Genomic DNA, 21,796 nt, shown 5'->3' on the forward strand with positions numbered 1-21,796 from the left:
GTAGATGGGCCTTCAATCAATAACGCTTTGGTGGTTGGCCACACTTCTCCAGCAGTGCACATCCACACTACACGGCCTCTACCTTTACATTCCTCCAGTGGGCCTTTCAAGTCCCAGTTCCATACTGCCCTGCTGTTTCTTGTTTTGTACTTCAACTTGGCCCAACTTGCTGGCTGCACCCCATCCCCTGGTGCACTTCAGTACTGAGAAAGAGTGCTTGCCCTGGGTGCCATGGATCGACGCTATGCCTCCGCTGCACACAGGAACGGCTAGGATGTCCAGAATGAGGCTACAGGGCGACAGGCAACATTTTAGCTTAAACATTTGGGACCTACTATTCTATGTCCCCAGGCCGGTCCCTAATCTGCCCATAAAACACACTGCTTTTCAGGGGCCACACCCCAGACATACCAGCCCCACTTACTTGGGGTCCAAAAAATCGTGATTGCAAAATTAAAGACTTGTTGCAGGTCTGGCATCAGCAGTGTGGACTCAGTACCTTCGGGTTTGATTAACATGCAATTGTCTGCACAGTGGAGGCAGCCACCATACTGAGTCAATATTCAATGCAACCTATGAATTCCTCAGGGGACTAGTGTTACGATGTCCATTATTCCTAATACCTGATGTGTGTAGGTGTCAGGTACATCTTAGCAGTACACTATGCCTGGGTTGTATAGGTCTTAAGATGACCACACAGTGCAATCTGGTTGCTCAGCTAGATCATCATCATCATCAACATTTATTTATATAGCGCCAGTAAATTCCGTAGTGCTGTAGAATCAACATTACTGATGGTGTACATGGGATTAAAGTACTGCCCATTCAGGCTTTGTGCCATCATCTCCGGGGGTTCCAAACAAACATTGATTTATCGATTTAAGTCATATTGCGCTCGCATAAAACATCATAAATTAGTCATTAATACTTTCAGCAAGAGGAGTTTTTTTATGTTATGAATAACCGTGCTACTTTTTAAAGGATTAAATTAAACTGCATAACATTAGTAAGGTTGTGATTAATTTTGCTCTTTATTTGATCAATTAGAATGCACAGTTATTACACAACGCGGCTACTTTATTTTGTGTGCCGTTTCCATGTACCTCGCATGATCCCGGCTTTTTCGAAAATATGACCTTCTTGCAATTACTAACTCAGTCTAGCAATTATTTTTCTTTCTGCCATAGTGTTGTTCATTAAAATGTGCTCCTGTTGGGACATATAAAACAATCAGACGGCAAAACCTTAATACATTATTTACACTGAATAAATCACTGTTTTTGACTTAGTGGTCTGCAAGACATAAACCGGCCTCCAGCTAATATTTCATTAGTCGTGAATGGGGGTATATTAGCTAAGAAGGTGCTGCGGATCTTCTGAAATGAAATTGCTAATGTTTGAAGTAATGGAAACATTTGCAGGATACAGAAAAGAGTCATTTAAGAAGCTGCAAAAAAATGTGACGCATATAGAACTAACCGTACATGTGGGCCCAGCACCAAGGGTAACTTAATATTGGCATTTCTGTTTTTATCCAAAATCTGTATATAAATGCTATGTGGACAAATAGGCACATTATAAAAGGCATTGTGCATCTGCATTTTTGCATTTTCCTAATTGACCCTGAAGGGCAGATTTATCACACGAAAAGTGGAGGCATTGTCCATAGCAACCAATCAGATTCTAGCTATCATTTTCTAGAATATACTAGATAAATGATTGCAAGAATCTAATTGGTTGCCATGGGCAACACCTCCACTTTTCCTTTTTAGAAGGGTTGATAAATCTACCCCTTATTGTATACTTCATACAAAATAAATGTTTATGAAGTAGACATTAAGGGGTAGATTTATCAAACCTTCTGAACAGGAAACGTGGAGGTATTCCTTTTAGAAGGTTTGATAAATCTACCCATTAATGTATCTCATGAACATTCATTTTTTTATACTCTAGGAAGGTAAGTATGTATCTGTTAGGAACTTACCTTGTCCCCGTTCCGCTGCGCTGTCAGCGGGAGCTGACAGCGGTGTCCATATCTTCAGCGCTGCTTCTGTTAGCGCTGCCGCACTTCCTGCTTCTCCCTGCTGCTGATCATGTGACTCCTGGGCGGGGAATTCAAACTACTATATCTTCCCTGCTCTGACACGCTGCCTGTGTCAGAGCAATGTGTTTCCTGTTCCTGGCTACAGTTCCTGTGTCCTGACTCCTGTGATCCTGCTCCCTGTTTACCCCTCTATTCCTCCTACTCCTGTGTACCTACCTGGCTGTGACCGACTATTCTCTGGATCTCCCTCTGGCACCGTATACCTGATACCTTCTGTGTACCGACCCGGCTGTGTTACCGACTATTCTCTGGATCTCCCTCTGGCACCGTATACCTGATACCTTCTGTGTACCGACCCGGCTGTGTTACCGACTATTCTCTGGATCCTGCCACGCACCCATTGCCTCCGTGCATCTACCGGTTACTGTTCCAGACCTACTACGCCTGGAATTCACGGTTAGTGCCTGTACTTGCACCGCATTGTCTATTTTCTTGTCTGCCTGCCATCACTTAGAACTCTCTCCCTTACGTCAGTAGGCTAATCTGGGGGCCGCGACCTGCGGTTCTTCGGCAGCTAAGCCCACACTACCTTGCGGTGGTTCTTGGTGAAGACCGGAAGGCCGTTAGACTCCGCGCCCTAGGTAAGCCTGTGCTAATACTGACTAAGGCATCAAGATCGTAACAGTTTGGGTGGGATCTTATCAAACGCAAATTACTTCACACCTCTGCCATCAGTAAAAAAGCGTTTGACAAAAGAAGAAAACCGTCTCCACTACTCACTCCTGGTGACAAAGTGTGGTTGTCTACAAAGAATCTTCGCCTGTTGGTTCCTTCTAGGAAATTCGCTCCCCGATTTATCGGTCCCTTCAAGATCATTGAGGTCATTAATCCGGTGGCCTTTAGATTAAAATTACCCCCTACCTTGAGGATTCCCAATGTCTTCCACATTTCCCTTCTCAAACCACTTGTTGTTAACAAATTCTTCTCTTCAAGAAGACCTCCTGCTGCTATTTCTGCACCAGATCAGGAATTTGAGGTGAAGGAGATTCTAGATTCTCGGATTTCCAGAGGTTCCTTGCAGTTCCTGGTTGACTGGAAAGGTTACGGTCCTGAAGAGCGTTCTTGGATTCCTGCACGAGACCTTCATGCTCCGAGTTTGTTGAAGAAATTCCATACCAAGTTCCCTCTAAAGCCTTATAGGTTGTCCGGAGGCCACCCCTGAAGGGGGGGTACTGTTAGGAACTTACCTTGTCCCCGTTCCGTTGCGCTGTCAGCGGGAGCTGACAGCGGTGTCCATATCTTCAGCGCTGCTTCTGTTAGCGCTGCCGCACTTCCTGCTTCTCCCTGCTGCTGATCATGTGACTCCTGGGCGGGGAATTCAAACTACTATATCTTCCCTGCTCTGACACGCTGCCTGTGTCAGAGCAATGTGTTTCCTGTTCCTGGCTACAGTTCCTGTGTCCTGACTCCTGTGATCCTGCTCCCTGTTTACCCCTCTATTCCTCCTACTCCTGTGTACCTACCTGGCTGTGACCGACTATTCTCTGGATCTCCCTCTGGCACCGTATACCTGATACCTTCTGTGTACCGACCCGGCTGTGTTACCGACTATTCTCTGGATCTCCCTCTGGCACCGTATACCTGATACCTTCTGTGTACCGACCCGGCTGTGTTACCGACTACTCTCTGGATCCTGCCACGCACCCATTGCCTCCGTGCATCTACCGGTTACTGTTCCAGACCTACTACGCCTGGAATTCACGGTTAGTGCCTGTACTTGCACCGCATTGTCTATTTTCTTGTCTGCCTGCCATCACTTAGAACTCTCTCCCTTACGTCAGTAGGCTAATCTGGGGGCCGCGACCTGCGGTTCTTCGGCAGCTAAGCCCACACTACCTTGCGGTGGTTCTTGGTGAAGACCGGAAGGCCGTTAGACTCCGCGCCCTAGGTAAGCCTGTGCTAATACTGACTAAGGCATCAAGATCGTAACAGTTTGGGTGGGATCTTATCAAACGCAAATTACTTCACACCTCTGCCATCAGTAAAAAAGCGTTTGACAAAAGAAGAAAACCGTCTCCACTACTCACTCCTGGTGACAAAGTGTGGTTGTCTACAAAGAATCTTCGCCTGTTGGTTCCTTCTAGGAAATTCGCTCCCCGATTTATCGGTCCCTTCAAGATCATTGAGGTCATTAATCCGGTGGCCTTTAGATTAAAATTACCCCCTACCTTGAGGATTCCCAATGTCTTCCACATTTCCCTTCTCAAACCACTTGTTGTTAACAAATTCTTCTCTTCAAGAAGACCTCCTGCTGCTAATACTGACTAAGGCATCAAGATCGTAACAGTTTGCTCTGACACCGGCAGCGTGTCAGAGCAGGGAAGATATAGTAGTTTGAATTCCCCGCCCAGGAGTCACATGATCAGCAGCAGGGAGAAGCAGGAAGTGCGGCAGCGCTAACAGAAGCAGCGCTGAAGATATGGACACCGCTGTCAGCTCCCGCTGACAGCGCAGCGGAACGGGGACAAGGTAAGTTCCTAACAGTATCTAGTACATGTATATATTCACACATAGATAGTGCTCCCAGTAAATACTTTATCAATCCCACTTATAACACCAAGCTTGCTTACCTCCAGGTATTTTCATTAAAAAAGTGCATCAAAATATACATTGTAGGACTGTTGATTAAACAGTGTTTCTATAGTAACAAGTGTTACTATAGATGTTAATGTCGATGGCAGCAAACAAATTCATACTTTGCCCGATAACATAACAATAAAAGGGGTGGTTTATGAAGGCCAACGACAGCTGCATATTTTTGCATTACTGGCCATAGGCAATTTTATTGGCTCACAGTACAGTCAGTCAACAATCTTTCACCTTTATAAACTGTCTTGCTTATTGTAGACTTTATTTATTTTTAAAATATAACCATTGTAAGTGGAAAGACTTCTGCGTGGACATACAGTTTGCCAAACACTAAAAAGCTTAGTATTTATTTTGGCAGTGTATCTCTGTATTAAATGTGGAAAATCTTGGGGCTATTTGGGGGGGGGGGAATGAGGCCAAATTATTATACATGGGTGCTATTGATTTAATGTTCGTCTGGTTAGGAGGAGGAAGGTCTAGAGTGTTCACACATTGCTCAGCTTTCCAGGGGTGACTATTGCCTCTCTATTTTCCAAAAAGAGCCCTAACATTCCAGGATCTAGGGGAAACTGGGCTTAAGACTCCATCGGCAGTCAGTCAAAGCTGCAAGAATAGGTAGGAGAGCCAACAGTCGCAATTCTAGCAGGAGAGTCCAATATTGGCAGTGTTCATGTTATGCCTCCGGCTGTTCTCCAAATCCACCCCCAGCCAGCTCTTACCCTGCTGCAGTGTACAATAGAGGAGGGGGTCAGTGTGCTGCACTACACAGCAACAGCACACACTCCTACGCAACAATGTGGTTGGTCTGTGCAGGTGACATAATTGGTGGAATTCACCAGCATAGAGTTCGTTCCCAGGAGGAGCAGAGTTGGGAGCTGTGGTGAAGACTAAAGTCTTTCTCCACCACAAAATGCAGCAGATAAGAACCTGTTAGGTCATACGTGAGAAGAGAAGATTGAGTAAGGTAATCTTGGACCCTGGTTCAGCCACATCTTGGGACAACTCAAAAGCCAATGCTACCAATGTAGCCTAGGATAATGATGAGGAGGAGGAGGAAGAGGAGGTGGAATAGGAAACTTTTGGCGCACAATCACTTGGTTGGGCATCATAATCTGCCATCACTAGGCCCAGCCAAGCAAGGCCTGTGAATGTTGGCCCCTATCTTGGTGTCCCTGTTGGAGGACACATGTTTCCCCATCATTCTCATTCCCCTTGTCACATATGTTCCCCTCTGCCTCCCTCCCCAACCCCACTCTTGCACACAGGCCCATTAAATTCATAAAATGCCTCAGCTAATATACATGCATTAAGTTTCTCAGTATTGTAACCCTAATGCAAGTAAAAACATACATATATCTGACTATTTTGCTAAGGGGACCTCCACATGTTCGTTATAAAAAAAAAACCCATCAATTGCTGGGAAGATGCAAAATGCAAAAATGAATAATAGTAAAGATACAAAACATTCATACAAAACACTGCACTCTGCTGTTAAATTCTAACTTTTCTCAGATTAAAATACATAAAGACACCTGTGAATTGATAAGAATATATCAGCATTATTTTATTCTGGCAATGTGTAACAAACAACACACTCCGTCTCTGCAGATACCATTAAAACGAATAATAAATGTTTTCACACAGCAGCTACATTATAAAATAAATGGATATACATTAGTCACGTGGGTAGTCTGCCCTACTTAGGTCCATCATCTCAGAAGTAGCTCCCAAGCTATCAGAGTCCAGATGTCATGTAGGCATAAAGGATATGATTTCTCTGCCACAGTTGTTTTTCTAAATATTGTTAAGAATTGTCAATAATCAACGTGGGTCAAAGTAATTTTACCGACCTAGTGATCACAATTTGAAGTAAACGAAGAGAGAATCACTCCAACTGCAACAAAGTATCTCAAGGTTATGGGAAGTAATGAAAATTGCCTGTTCCCGGAGTTCCCAAAGCTAAATTGAAGATTAGCAACAAGTTGCAAAAATATCCAACCTTTGTGTAGTTTGGGTCCGGTCTCACAGCCCCGATTCACTGAGTCCTCAAAGCGAAATAGATGGTTAGCAACAAATTGCAGAAGTTTCCAACCTGATTCTCGTTCCGGTCTGAAATTCGTTATCAGCGTACCACTATTTCTGGTCTATACAAGCACAATGTGGCAAAGTTCCAATGTTAGAAAGCATAAATATCCAGTCCGTGGGCAGCGCCAATATGCTAATAAGTGTAGCAGATCTTTTAAGATGACAAATCGCTAGTGTATTGACGAGTTTCGTTGCAGAAATGTATGCAAATTCATTAGAGGAAGATAGGAAGCGTACATCTGAGTTGACCGCAAAATAGGCATAATTTAAATTTTAAACAGCCAGACGTGACGTAGGCCATCATCATCCATCTGCCCTTGACCATCTGCAAATAATACAGTGTTCTCAGATGTATACATATCTTGCATCCATTCACAATTACACATACACCCTTACTGTACTCGGCTTAGGTTAGCATGCTCCCACCACGCCTCTCCAGGCCTCAGGCAAATACGCCCGACCCTCTCTGTGTCAGCCCCATTGTTTATAACTGGAAGGAGAACTCCACTTATGATCTATAATTCTCAATATTCCCCTCCAATCTCCGTTAATGACTACACGTGCCTGTCACCTGTGGGACACTCATGGTCCTACTAGTACGGGAAACGGAAGATTATGCGAAAATATTGATTGCGGGTGGAGCTCCCCATAATGCATCAGTTCCCAACTTTTAATAAAGTGACACTTAGAATCCTGGTCATAAAAGAACCAAGCTAAGTTACGCAAATTGACATTTTGTTTTAGGTGCATTTGACTACAGTCAGAGAAAAATTTCTTATTTCTGTTCCGCTATGCAAAAGTAAGCTACAATAACAATGCGTTCCAAGCACTATACAGAAATTGTAACACAGACCTCAATGGTTGCAGAACAAAATAACAAACTGCGGACGTAGCCCTTTAAGCCTTTTATGTGACCCACAAAAGTTGTGTTAAAAGAAAATCAAATTCAGAAGAAATTAATCTATCTACAGGGGTACTAAATATATGGCAGAGTCTCTGGAAGCCTAACATTTCCCATGTAATGTTGCTAGGTAACAGTTCTGAAGAACAAAAAAAAAACAAGTCACTTTCTCCTTTCTGCACTTTTAACCAACACATACACAGTCAGTAAAGAAAGATTGGATGCCGGTATGGTGTGGTATAATTGAAGTAATTGAATTATGGCACATATGAGTAGAAATACTTTGCATTAATATTTTCTGAAGATAACAAGAGGTGAAAAAGAGATATATCTTCCCATTTAGATTTAGATTCAGGGGTGATAGTACAGCGTTGCAGTAATATAGGGGAGGGATGAGCATTCCAGCCGGTCTGACATGCAGTTACGTCCGTAACTATCGTTTAAGATAAAGATTGTCTGTGGTTACAAAGCACGTAGGTTTTATTTGCAAAATATAATAAAACAAAGTATGGTGTGCATAAGCAGGCACTGCTAGTACTAGCACAAGGTTCTATCAGAACACTCTGTGGTCCAAGTAGCGACATCACAGAGATATACAGTTACAGTTGTAAGGTCTTCATTCAGTGGTTGAAGGGTCTTGCACTCTCAGGTACCCATCGTGGCATTGGTGGATTCCTCTGGTCACTGTTAAACTGTGGACCCTCCTAGACGAGTGACTCGAAAACTGTTTGGATTTTCACCATCTACTGTGCCCCGGTATTCCTTGAGGTGGGGATCAGCTTTCCATTGTGTGGCCAGGTGTCCTTATCCAGATTCCCGCCTCTAGACCTGTTTAAACCGTCTTTTATGATCCCTGTCTGCTGGACATTTAGGGGAATATTTACTAAGCTGCGGGTTTCAAAAGGTAGATGTTGCCTATAGCAACCAATCAGATTCTAGCTATCATTTTGCAGAATGTACTAAATAATTGACAACTAGAATCCAATTGGTTGCTATAGGCAACATCTCCACTTTTTCAAACCCGCAGTTTAGTAAATCTAGCCCTTAGTGTATGAAAAAGGGATATTATTTATAACTAGCATTCGCAAACTGCGAAGGCTACAGTAATAACACCGAAAATGTTCCCATGAAATTGCAAAAATAATGATACCAAACTCGCTGTAATTCAAATGATGGAAACATTAATTAGCCTTTTAATATAAAATATATTGTGGCTAAAAGATAGAAGATACATTAAACAAACTTATATTTTATAATAAAAGTTATGTTGCGTAAGATTCTCATCACAGCTGATTGTACAGAGATTAACAATTTAAAACCTTTGCCCAATTATTTATCTTTAACAATGCAAACACCAGCACCCATCCTGGTAAACTGCGGTTAGGGGAAAGTTAGTTATGGCGAGATGAAACAAAGAACTTTTTTTTTTTATAAAAAAATAAAATAATAATAATTATAAATTTCAAGACAATGTCACAAATCTAAACTGTACATTAGTTTCCAATAATAAATTCCAAAATTAATTTCCATCAAAGTTTACAGAATAGATATAATGCCTCTTTTGCTTTAGAGGTATATTTACTAAACTGCTGGTTTTAAAAAAATGGAGATGTTGCCTATAGCAACCAATCAGATTATATGCTGTCATTTATTTAGTACATTCTACAAAATGAAAGATAGAATCCGATTGGTTGCTATAGGCAACATCTCCATTTTTTCAAACCCGCAGTTTAGTAAATCTAGCCCTTAGTGTAAAAAACTATGTAGACCAAAATTGGCTCCATATTATTAATCTCGTCTCCAGGTTTTCTAATGTCACAAACCTGAGCTGAATAACAGTCCAAAAGATTAATTAAATGAGACTTTTAACATTAATGCTGAGGACAGGCTGACAAATGCTTCTCGCCAGCCCACATATCAACCCATTAGCAGCCTGCGTATTGCTGCTGTACTTGTATATACACACAGCAAAGACAATCCCCGGGGATTTCCTCACTTTACTTATCAACGCCGGGATATTAGAGTTCCTCTGGCCGTATTTACGCAGGAGGTTTACAGACAAATCTATAAAGCCTTGGCTGACATACGAGTTCTTAAGCAATTCTTAGTGGTCAAAGGACTTAAGGATTGGTCAATAGTTATTTATAATTCAAAACAGATGCAATAAAAGGGCAACAGAATGTAAATCCACAATTAAAACCATTGATTACACTTTTTACATTTGAACATAAAGAGCAGTGTAATTCTGACAAGAAAACCATAGCACACTGCTAGCCAGTAGAGGGGGTGAATGTAAGGAGAACACTTAATTAAAGTCATGTGAAGAGTACACATTTCATACTTAGTGGCAGATTTATCAGAGGGTGAAGGGCCCTATTGGCAGATACACTGGTGTTTTCCCCTTGGTTATGTTTCACCTAATAAAGTTATAGCAGGTAAGTTTCACCAGGACAGGCTTCAAAACTACTAGAATTTTATTATTATTGTTTTTAAATAAATCTGAAAGTCCAAAACTTGACGTCCCACACTAGAGACTAGACTAGAGATCCGAGCCTAGACCGACAAAGCGGTAAGTTGACCCTTACCACTCCTGGACAGTATCTCAAGGATGGCGGAGTATAGCTCCACAACATTATCATTAAATTGCACTTATAACTAATTTTTTTTGTAGCCATTCCTATTACTTATTTTAAAAGCAACAAAGTTTTGTGTATTACTGATCTTTGTCCCCATATAACAATGAAAGGTGCCTATGCCCCAGACTTTTTTTTTCATTACCGATAACAGCCCGTACTTTCATCTTAGACCCAAATAATATAACTTCCCTTCGTTGGCCTTTGTTTAAATTTTAATTAAAAATGTACTTTTTAATCAATTTTCAGAAGTTTCAGCTCACTAAGGCCAGGTACACACTACAGTGTTTTCAGCCGATTAATGGGCCAATCAAACGATTGTTCAGCCCGATGTCACATTAGTGTGTACTCTCCAACAATGAAGGATTATCGTTTCAAAGTACATTGTGTCGTTTCATGTTATTTTTAAACCGGACTAAAAATGACGCTCAACGATGGAACAATGTCGCTCCATTTCTGCAGTGTGTACGTACTCAGGACCGACAATGTCCATAGATCTCTATGGAGTGTGTAGAGTCACCATCTTTTCAGATGATGGTTATGACAGATGTAGGGCAAAGATCTGACGGTAAATTGTGTAAAATGTGTTTAGTGTGTTCACATGAATCGGCTGCTGATCGGGACTTTTTACTTTTCTAATTGTTGTTAAAATCGTAAGGTTATCGCATCGGGAGAAATTTTGTATAGTGTGTGCCCAGCCTAAGAGACTGGTTTCAGATACAGGAAATGTCAGAATTCACATGCAGAATCCATCCTATTTACACATACAAAGAACGCTGTGAATGGTGTATCTTTTGGTGTTAGAGGTGGGATCCCACACTATCACGTTGTATATTTCTAGTTGCCATTCATAAACATAAAATTTTGACCCCCATAAAGAAAGTGTTTGTACCTGGCTGTATGTTTGCACTGTTATCTCTATTTACAAGGAGACAAAGGATATATTTTATAGACCTTGTATAGTATCACTTTGATAAAGTACCAAGCAGGAACCAGAAAGCAAAGTTGTTAAAATTAAAGCATCCCATTTATTTTGTTTCCAGCAGATACTGCAATCTGGTCTGTTAAGGTCCAGACGAAATAAAACAGAATATAAATCCCACTCTAACTAGGAACTTAAATATAAATCTTCCCTGATTAGCAAACCAGCCAGCTACTCTGGTCCTCGGTTAACCAAAACGTGAGCGCAGTCCTTTTTGTATTCCAGACAGCAGTTGTACCTTTGGAACAGATCTGCTCTCTGCCACATCAGGACAGCCAAGAGCCAGTCCTCTCAGTCCAGTGAATGAGCCAGGAGCCGTGGGTTTATAACCAACAGATCGGCTACTTGATCACAACTGGGAACTGCTAGATCGCCTCATTTAACCCCATCTGTGCTAGAACACTGCATGCTCCAACCTTCCGCTAACAAGCAAAATACCTTACTCAGTCAATCATTCCCCCTAACCAGCATAACTTTGCACTTGGGATCTTATTAGTGTGGAACCTTGATAATGCATCCACATTACTTAGGTCAGTGATGGTCAGCATGTGGCCCTCTGAGCCTTCACCTGTGGCCCCCAACTCCCTCCTGCTTTATTGTTAGATTTATTCGTTATACCTTGTGACACCTGTTTAAAATGCCTGCTGATATGTTATTAAATATAGGCGTTTCATTATTTAATTCAATGATTTATTTTAAATTATTACCATAACAAAAGGTAATGTCCCTCTAACCTTTTGAAGGGATACCCCGGGGACCCCTAAGTGTATAACGTTGCCTATCACTGATCTATAATCACTCGCTGATGCTCAGGGGAGCAAGGTCAGCAATCAAAGTAATGTTCTTGTATAAAAAGTAATATTTTAAAGTCTCAGTGTTCTATTTTATCACCAACCATTCTTTTTCCACAGGAGAATACTTCTGTTCTCTTCCCAGTAACATTCAAAGTAAATATAAAACTTTTTCTCTTTATTTTCTACAATGATAATTGCTTTGTGAAGTTAGGGAACTCTAGAACCTGGTGACTACAAATCTCTATTTGCCCCCTCATTCCATCTCCGTATATCAGTACAGTATTTCTACAAAGTGAGCGAGGTCACCTTTCAATGTCATCCACTTTATTTATTTTGGACTTACTTGCCCCCTTCTCCCAGTGTAGCCGTGGTATTTGGCATCTGCTAAGCCAAGGCAAGAGATGATGGGATTGGCTGTGAGATCTGCTTGCCTTAATGTCTCTGAAGCTGTATGTACTTTTTCCAGATGGGAATCTCAGTCCTCACTGTGAATAATGACATCGCCCAGGTACACTGGTGCACACTGGGAGAGAGGACTTAATTATTTTTTCATTAGGCTTTGAAAGATTGCATGGGATCCAAAGACCGAAAGGTAGTAAAGTACATTGACGAAGGCCACCTGGGGTCACGAAGCAGCCTCCTCTTTTGCTGATTCAGCCAAGAGAATTTACCAATATACTTCGTTATATGCAATTTGAGCAGAAACATAGACAATCTTTAAATTAATGAATCTATTCTAGGTATAAGGTATAAATAAAACATATGAATACAATATTAAACCAACAAGAACATATATATTTATAAATATGTCACAATAGATAAATAAATAATTACAAAATAAAAAAGGTATACCAGATATATGTTTGAAAATTAGAAAAATAAATACAAATATTGGGTAGAATTATAAGTTTCAAGGACTCACTTATAGCAATATATCTTACAAACGTATAATTATTCTATAATTGTTTTATTATGTTTATAAACATTACATTTATTTTGATAAATCTATTAAAGTTATTTAAAAATTAATACAGCATTATGTTTAATGCATTTAGTCTATTAACAACGTCCTGAGATGGCATTAAAATACCTTGTACTGTGGCAGTACAAATCTTGTCCCGTGTATGGACCAAAATATTGAATTATAGAATATCTGTACTCATCAATAAAGGCAAATTAATTTTTTCTATATTGATGTCTACGTTGGAGTGAAATCTGTTTCCTTGTTTTTCCTTATTTCTTTTATTATATTTTAGGACTAAAATGTTTTGTAAAGTATAAAAGCACAGTTACATGTCAGCTATCTGTACTACTGACCTAAAAAGAAAAAAATCCATATCTGTCCTGGTAGACAGAATGTCAGTGATTGCCTACAAATGTTTGTAAATGAAACATAACTTGTAAAAGCTTTAAGCACTGTAAGATAAGGGTACAGTGCAGGGGCAACATGTCCAATACCAAAATTTGTATAGGGACCCATGAAGCCATTCTGGCTTCCATTCCACCCCCTGCTCTGACCAAGCATGGTCTAGCGCTTGCACACTCACTCGCTTGTCTGACCAAGCCTGGTCTAGCGCTTGCACACTCAGAAGCGGCCTTCGCTCTCTCGACAGGAGGGGGGAGAAGACCCAGTATTGCTAAGCCCAACCCTTACTTCCAGACCATGTAGCTGAAGCACCCAATACACTCCCTATTGTTGCTCTCCTGGTAGAGTGATAGACAGCTGAGTAGTGGAACCTATCAATATCACTATCTCATTAGTTACCTGCAAACAGAATTGTTCTTCCTGTCCCAATCCTTGTCCCCCACCTTGTCCTGTATCTTCTGGTCTCTGCAGCTTCCCCGTGTTTCTGCACCCTTGTTTGTCAATTCCCAATTGTGTTTCTTCCTTTTTTTGTGGTCAGATGGCTGTGCTTCAATATAGCACAAACAACACAGTGTTTCTAATTACTGGCTATCAGGACTGCAAATGACACCTAAGGATGGAGGACACCAGGGGGCAAATGTATCAATATGCGGGTTCTTCAACACCCGCGTGTTCAGCCTCTTCCGCGATTAAATTTCAAGCAGCGCTGAATTGTAAAGGGTTAACTTCCCTTTACAATGCAGCGCCGCTTGAAATTTAATCACGGAAGAGGCTGAACACGCGGGTGTTGAAGAACCCGCATATTGATACATTTACCCCCAGGTCTGATTAGCATTTCAGAGCCCAAAACTGGGACAAAATTGGCAGCACCTCTCTTCTATGCAAACTACCCATATCAGCCGAAATTGGCTGATTTCATACCAAAATTGGCTAAATCTAACCCATTTCAACCCCCCAAAATTCTGTCTGCCCTAGGAAAATGTGTCTCTTGCGGAGTATGCTTTTCTGTTTCGAAATCATTAGCAACATTTTATCCTACCCCACAGAAGGACAAAATTTCTAGTTCTATCCTGTAGGTCAAGAAGTTGGAACTCTAGATCCAGGTCATAAGCCAGTATGTAGAGGTATAAAATCACCTTTCGGACAGGAGAATGTCTCACACCTCCACAGTGACTGTGCCCTAGACTTCACCAGATCATGCCAGCTTCACTTTAGAATGACCAAAGTCTGACATAGAGTGACCCTTCATGGCAATACAGCTTCCCCTCATCTCTAATCTGGAGGAGAGAAGAGAAAGAATTGGACCTGCGACCAGTACCAAGTAAAAGGAGAGACTACTGCTTGCTGTTACTGCCTGTGTATTCAGAGGAATATTTAGAGGACCATTTTCCACTTCCTCTCTATTCTGTGCTTATCTCCTCTAAAGTCCTTATAACTTTTAGTGTGATTTTTTTGGTGAGCTTTTTACAAGGTCAACAGTAACAGTTATACAATTCTCACCTCTACAATCATAAAAAAAACAAAACACACAAGGCTGTATGACTGGATGGGAAAGGCCACATTAGACTTTTTTATTGCCTATAGTTTAATAAACATAATTAACATAAACAAAATAAAGCACATAAGAACACACAGGAGCAAAATAGCGCTCTGTAAAAGATGCCAAACATCACTATTTGTGGTCTTGTACATGGTAAACTGACCACCGAAAGCTTCATTTACAAACGTAAAAGCTCAGTGCTTCACTACTGTGACTTCCCATCGAAATTTAGCCTTGGAGGAGGGTGACGTTATACCTTGTTAGCACACTACTAAGGAGAGCATAACTTCCCACGCCGACCCTTGCTTAGGGCACCCACCAAGGTTGTCCTAAAACACAATACATTCTGTCCTCCACAACCCTAGTCATGTCACCTTTTGCCTAACACTAGGGAATGCTTATTGAAACCAGCTGCGTCCCTATAACACTGTAGGTAGGGTCTTACTTACAGTGCTGGTGTTTCACGTTGCACTCTTATTTTCAATCTCTTATTTCTTGTACATTTCATATGAACTTTGTTTTTTTTTTTCATTTCACTGTACACACACTAAAACCATTTCTAAGCTATCGCATGCACAAAAAGACCATTAACAAGATGAAAATTATATTTTATTTGCTGAGCTGTCATTAGTCTGCTTATTCAACTTCCAGTAGGCTAAAATTGTCTGAAAAACTGGTCCCCGATGAGGTTACTCTCAGTGAGGATAAATGGTTTCCACTCATGTTGACCTAGGTTAGAGATAGACAATCTGTGGCTTATAGCTGATGGGGAACCTCAGGTCCGAACTTGCCTATGGCTGCTAGGGAATGCTGGAATTGAAAGTTCCACAACACACACACTAGAAGACCATAGTTACTATAGCAACCAATCAGATTCAAAGGGGTAGATTTATCCAACTTTCTAAAAAGGTGGAGGTGTTGCCCATAGCGACCAATCAGATTCTTGCTATGATTTATCTAGTAAATTCTAGAAAGGGGGTGGGCAATAGATAGACAGTGGCCCGCTTACGGCCCCTTAGCTGGCTGATCTTACCAGAACAGTGCCGATTTCCACCCCTTGTACATTGCCCCTTACTGTTCAAGAAAATGGTAGCTAGAATATAATTGGTTGCTAAGGCAACACGCCCACTTCACAAGCCTCCACAAATATACCTCAAAGAAGATGAGAAAATAAATGTAAACATGTGATTGGCTGCATATTTTTCCTTTGCACCAATTTTCATAAATGTCCCCAATTGTTAAAAGATTTCAATATGTTATAACCAGTTCAAATCCCAATAATCCGCAACAGGGATATTATTTGATGGCAATCTTTCTATGGTGTATGGTAGTTCATTTAGGAGTTAATTATTTGAAATCATTATTTTAGTGCTGTGCAATATACTAGGATTATGGAGCCAATTTCAAAATGTAAAATATTACTTTAACTAGATTTATAAATATTCATTAGGGAAAAAGATAATATTTCATCTATACTCTATAATTAGGAACCAGTGTATAACATGGCTGTGATTTCTACAGAAGTGGCAGGAATTGCTCAGTGATAGCAAAGGAGTATGTCCCTAAGGTTCGTGATTAATGACACTTGGGCCAGCAGTGACCATTACAATGACCTGTTAAAGAAAAGTTTCTAGATTAGAAGGGAGGATGATTGACAGCCTTTCTCCCCAAAGTTTGTACAGAAACTGAGTAACCTCCAGGTTATTCAGACAAGAACTTGGCGTCTCAATGCTTAGCTTTATTAAGAATCTGTTAAAATTCAATAATATTATCACTAATGAAATTTAACGGATATCAAACTTAATGATAGCAAGCGTTTTTTTATACAATGGCATGGAATTATTTATGAAAATTGGTGCAAAGGAAAAAAGGTGGTGTTTACCATAGAAACAAGTCAGATTGCAAAGGATCAATTACTTAAAAGCGCAAAGGCAAGTGAGTGGTATAGCAAAGGGTTAGGCACAGTGGAAACTGGCCAGAGGTTGAAGGGGAAGGGTCAAGGGGACAGGGTACCACTGTAAATATCACACAAAAAATTCTCCCAAAGGACCTTTCTCAGGAAAAAAGTTGGGTTAGTCTGTACCCTACTCATAAAATGCAAACACATTATAGGGAACAGGGGAACTGTTCCATTGCATTTTCAAGTCATTAAATAAAACAGAACTTTGAAATAACCTGAGTGCACCAAACCACCTTACCTATTATGCCTTACGTACACTATTATGTCTAGTCCCATGCGTTAACATTTAAAACGTCGTATAGTTTTGCCTTTGCTTATATTGTATTTTACTGTACATCTTTGTACCATGCTGTATTTCCCTGCCGTACAGCGCCGCAGAAATTAGCGGATGAGATCCCTTGTGCAGCGTTCATCCCCTGAGGGGGTAATTTGACAAGACGCTGAGCTGCTTGTTCCTCCTTTCTATACTGTCATTAATAGACATTTCATACAACAGTTGTCCAGTTGTCTTCTTCAGTGACATTATATGTTAGGTGCAATTCTTACCATCTATTCTTACACTCTGATCTTTAGAATTCTTCAGAAGTTAGTTCTAATGTTTACTGAAAAGGAGTAATCAAAATAAAAAAAGTAGACTATTATTAAATCAACTCTTTACGCAAGAGCTTGGTATTCTCTCTCTGGGCCTCTGTAACCTGTAGCACTTGGGCATTCTGTGCTTGTTGTGTAGCAGCTACAGCTAGTAATGCCCCCTGCTGTTCCAGCTGCCTAGTGGTCACATTCACCACAGCCCTCAAGACTTCCTCCATATTGCTGTTTTGGTGTGAAGAAAAATGAAACTTTGCTTTCCTAAGTGTAAATTAAACAGACTTGTTTGTGGGAAAGGCTGTATGTCACTTGTAGTTCACAACAAACAACCATCAATTCCGTACACCTGCTTTGTGTTTAAGGTTTGATTCACTTATAAACTCCACACATTTCCAGCAAAGATTTTGTAATAAACAGTTTCACACATTTGCTTTGTGATTAAGGTTTGTGTCACCTCTAAATTCCTCTAGTTAGCAGCAAACATTTTGTAGTCAACAGTTTTACACATTTGCAAACAAACATTCGAAATAAGTAGAATTTTGCTGTACTTGCAAGCAAAAAAAAAAACAAAAAACTTTATGCATTTGCTTTTTTGTTCAGAGATTGCAACACCTTTTGCATGCAGCAAACAATCAATGTAGTCAGGAAGTTTTGCATAACTCACCACCCTGGATTTGTTGGCTTGGGGGACAGCAATGATCTAGCTGTCTTTTCAACATCCCACAATGACACCACTTGTGAAAAGAGTGCAAAGAGATGGCTCCTCACATGGGTTTTTCTGAATCACTTTGACGCTTATTTTACTTGTCAGGATGGATAAACAGTCTTGGCAGTGTCTTCAGCAAACAAAATGAAACTTTCACAGCAATAAACATAATCCAATAGTCTTCAACTCTGGCTATAACAGTTAGGTCACTAGTCACTGGCCACTTGTTGGCACCAGTCTCCCACACACAGATCAAACCCAGCTTATTAAGCTTCCTGTCAGGCCTTGCTCTGGCTGACTCCTTAATTGATTAGACCAAGTGCTCAACCTGGTCTCCTGGTGTGTGTGTGTGTGTGTGTGTGTGCATGCGTGCGTGTGTGCATGCATGCATGCGTGCGTGCGTGCGTGTGTGTGTGTGCAGATTTAACCCTCTCTGCACCTTTCCCCTCTTACATGGTGACAAAGTATCCCAATTGCCACAATATATATATATATATATATATATATATATATATATATAAAACTTGTTTTACTTAGTGCGTTGTGCACTATGCAATTGTACAGAAATAAAATACTTTTTCTAAGCTCCCTCTTTGGCACTTTGACAGCGAGCATAGCAAAGAAACGCACCTTGTATACTAATGTGAGGGCATAATGTGAGAATCAGCCTGCAGCCTGTACTACACTTGCTCCCAGGTGGCTTTCATTCAGCTTCCCTGCATCATGAGCACAAGTTAGATATGGGAGCTATAAGTAGGCATCAGGGAGTGAGTGCACAAATCACGGCATACAGGGCACACTTTTTTATGCTATCTCACGAGCAGCGGGAATATAGAAAAATTCATGGCAGCATGGTGGCTCGGTAGTTAGTACTTCTGCCTCACGGCACTGGAGTCATGAGTTCGATTCCAGGCCATGGCTTTATCTGTGTGGCGTGTGTATATTCTCCCCGTGTTTGGGTGAGTTTCCTCCGGCTGTTTTGGTTTCCTTCCACACTCCAAAAACATATTAGTAGGTTAATTGGCTGCTGATAAATTGACCTTAGTCTCTGTGTGTGTGTGTGTGTGTAACTTAGGGAATTTAGAATGTAAGCTCTATTGGGGACTGATGTGAGGGAGTTCTCTGTACAGCGCTGCGGAATTAGTGGCGCTATATATATAACTGATGATGATGACATGTAAAACTACTATTACCTAAAATGTAAGTAAAAAATATGCTACCCTTACAGTAATGTGAGGCTAAGAAACTGGAGGGGTCTGAAACGCTCGTATATTGGCCATATATTGTTTCCTGTACTCAGTGTTTAATAAATGATCTCACACATGCTTGCAGATGTTGAGAAAGAGTGAAAGGGAATGAGCGGGAGTAGACTTAGGAGAGGTGGTGGCAGAAGAGAGTGGTAGGGGGATGAGAGAGGCAGACAAACACGTCTAAATTGGCCTGCCACAATTTCAACAGAAAACTTGTAAATCTACAGAACCAATATTGTGGTTATTGAAAATGTAACATACAGTTCAGTAATGCAACTCCCACTATATGGTTACTACACCACAAATAGTCACAAGGGCACAGTTCAGCAACAAATTGACTTAAAATACATGTCAATGAGCAGCTCCTCATGGCCCTTACCCAGACGGCTCTCTCACGCCTTCGGCATAAGTTCTACACAACAGGAAATATAGCAGGGCGCATGCTCGTGTGGAAACTCTGAGGACAACAAGCTAGAAACCCTATACGACACCTCACTGGCCCTGGTGGATTAAAATTCTCGAATCCTCAAGATATTGCCAACTTGTTCGCAAAATATTATGCTGGCCTTCATAATCTTAAAGATGACCCTAATACCCCGCAATCCTCCCCGACCGACATACAGGACTTCCTCCAACACCTACATCTTCCCTCCTTAGATATAGACACACTTCAGACTTTAAATAGCCCCTAGATCTCTAGTGAGGTGACCAATGTTATTAAAACCCTTCCAAAAGGTAAATCCCCTGGCCCAGATGATAATATTAACAACTTTTACACCACTTTTCAGAAAGATCTTGTCCCCATACTAGTCACTCTATTCAATACAGGCGCGGGCTGTGGTGGGTTTCCTGAAGAGATGCTGAAGGCTCGGAATGTAACTATCCCAAAACCGGGGAAAGATGCGGCGGACTGCCGCAACTATAGGCCGATTGCTCTCCTAAATACTGATCTAAAGAGCTACGCAAAATTTGTCGCCAATAAAATCAGCCCCATTCTTCCATCCCTCATACATCCTCATCAATTAGGGTTCGCGTTGGGACGCCAAGCGTCAGACAACAAGAAAAGAGTGCTAAACCTTGTGGACTATGCTTCGAGAAACCATGTTGAGCTGTTAATGCTTTCTCTGGAGGCAGAGAAAGCATTCGACAGATTGCACTGGGACTATATGAATCAGGTCTTAATCAAATTTGGTTTTCAGGGGGCCATCCTACAGGCGATCATGGCACTCTACTATGGTCCATCTGCCAAGGTGATTAAATGGGCAGAAGACCACAGTAACGGGTTCATATCTGATACATTTGCCATTACCAATGGGACAAGACAGGGGTGCTCTCTCTCGCCCCTTATTTATGTTTTGCCAATTGAGCCCCTATCTGAACACTTGTGTAGATCAAACTCTTGCAAAGGCTTTCATCTTGAGGGGACCTGCCACAGCCTGTGCCTATCTGCAGATGAAGTTCTAATATTCATCTCGGAGCCAGAGTCCTTGCTGGATCTGCTACATCTTATACTGAATAAATATACCCGGGCTTTGTATTATAAATTAAATACTACAAAGACTAAAGCATTACCGATCCATGTACCCTCAGACACTTTAGCCCGCTTGAAATCTAAATTCAAGTATGTATGGAAGGAAAAAACTATTTCATACTTAGGAATCCAGGTCCCTGCTAATCTCTCAGAGATATTTGAGGTTAATTATTCTCCATTATTAAACCAACTTCAAAAGCTTTCGACTTCATGGATGACATGTGAGGTTTCATGGCTGGGCCGAGTAGTGGCCTTTAAAATGATGCTCCTTCCCAAACTTATGTATTTATTCAGAACTATCCCATACATTCTTCCAAAGAAATTCATGTCCCCATTCCATACTCTGATGCTTCGCTATATCTTGAAAGACCGTCCATTTAGGTTGTCATATACCCGTACGACTCTGTCCAAAAAAACATGGGGGACTAGCCTTACCCAATCTGACTAGATACCAAGAAGCATGCATCCTATCTCAAGTTAGACCTCCCAAAAGCCCTGGGTGGATTTGTGAATGGGCTCTATATACTGTGTGCCCAATCGCAGACTTGATTTGGCTTCCCAAACACCTGAGACCTTACTCTCCTGACTCCCTAATGTCTCTGGTGGATGCTCTGAGAATTTGGTACAGATCCATAGGGTCTTCTGCAGACCTCACTCCTCCAACTAATAATATCTCCCTCCTCACAGTGTCTGCGCTACTTCTTGATTTTGACATCTCGAGTTGGGTTCATACAGGACTCTCCTCACTTGCCCATCACTTTGGCCCT

Source organism: Mixophyes fleayi, chromosome 7 (assembly GCF_038048845.1).
Source record: "Mixophyes fleayi isolate aMixFle1 chromosome 7, aMixFle1.hap1, whole genome shotgun sequence".
NCBI classification, from domain to species: domain Eukaryota; kingdom Metazoa; phylum Chordata; class Amphibia; order Anura; family Limnodynastidae; genus Mixophyes; species Mixophyes fleayi.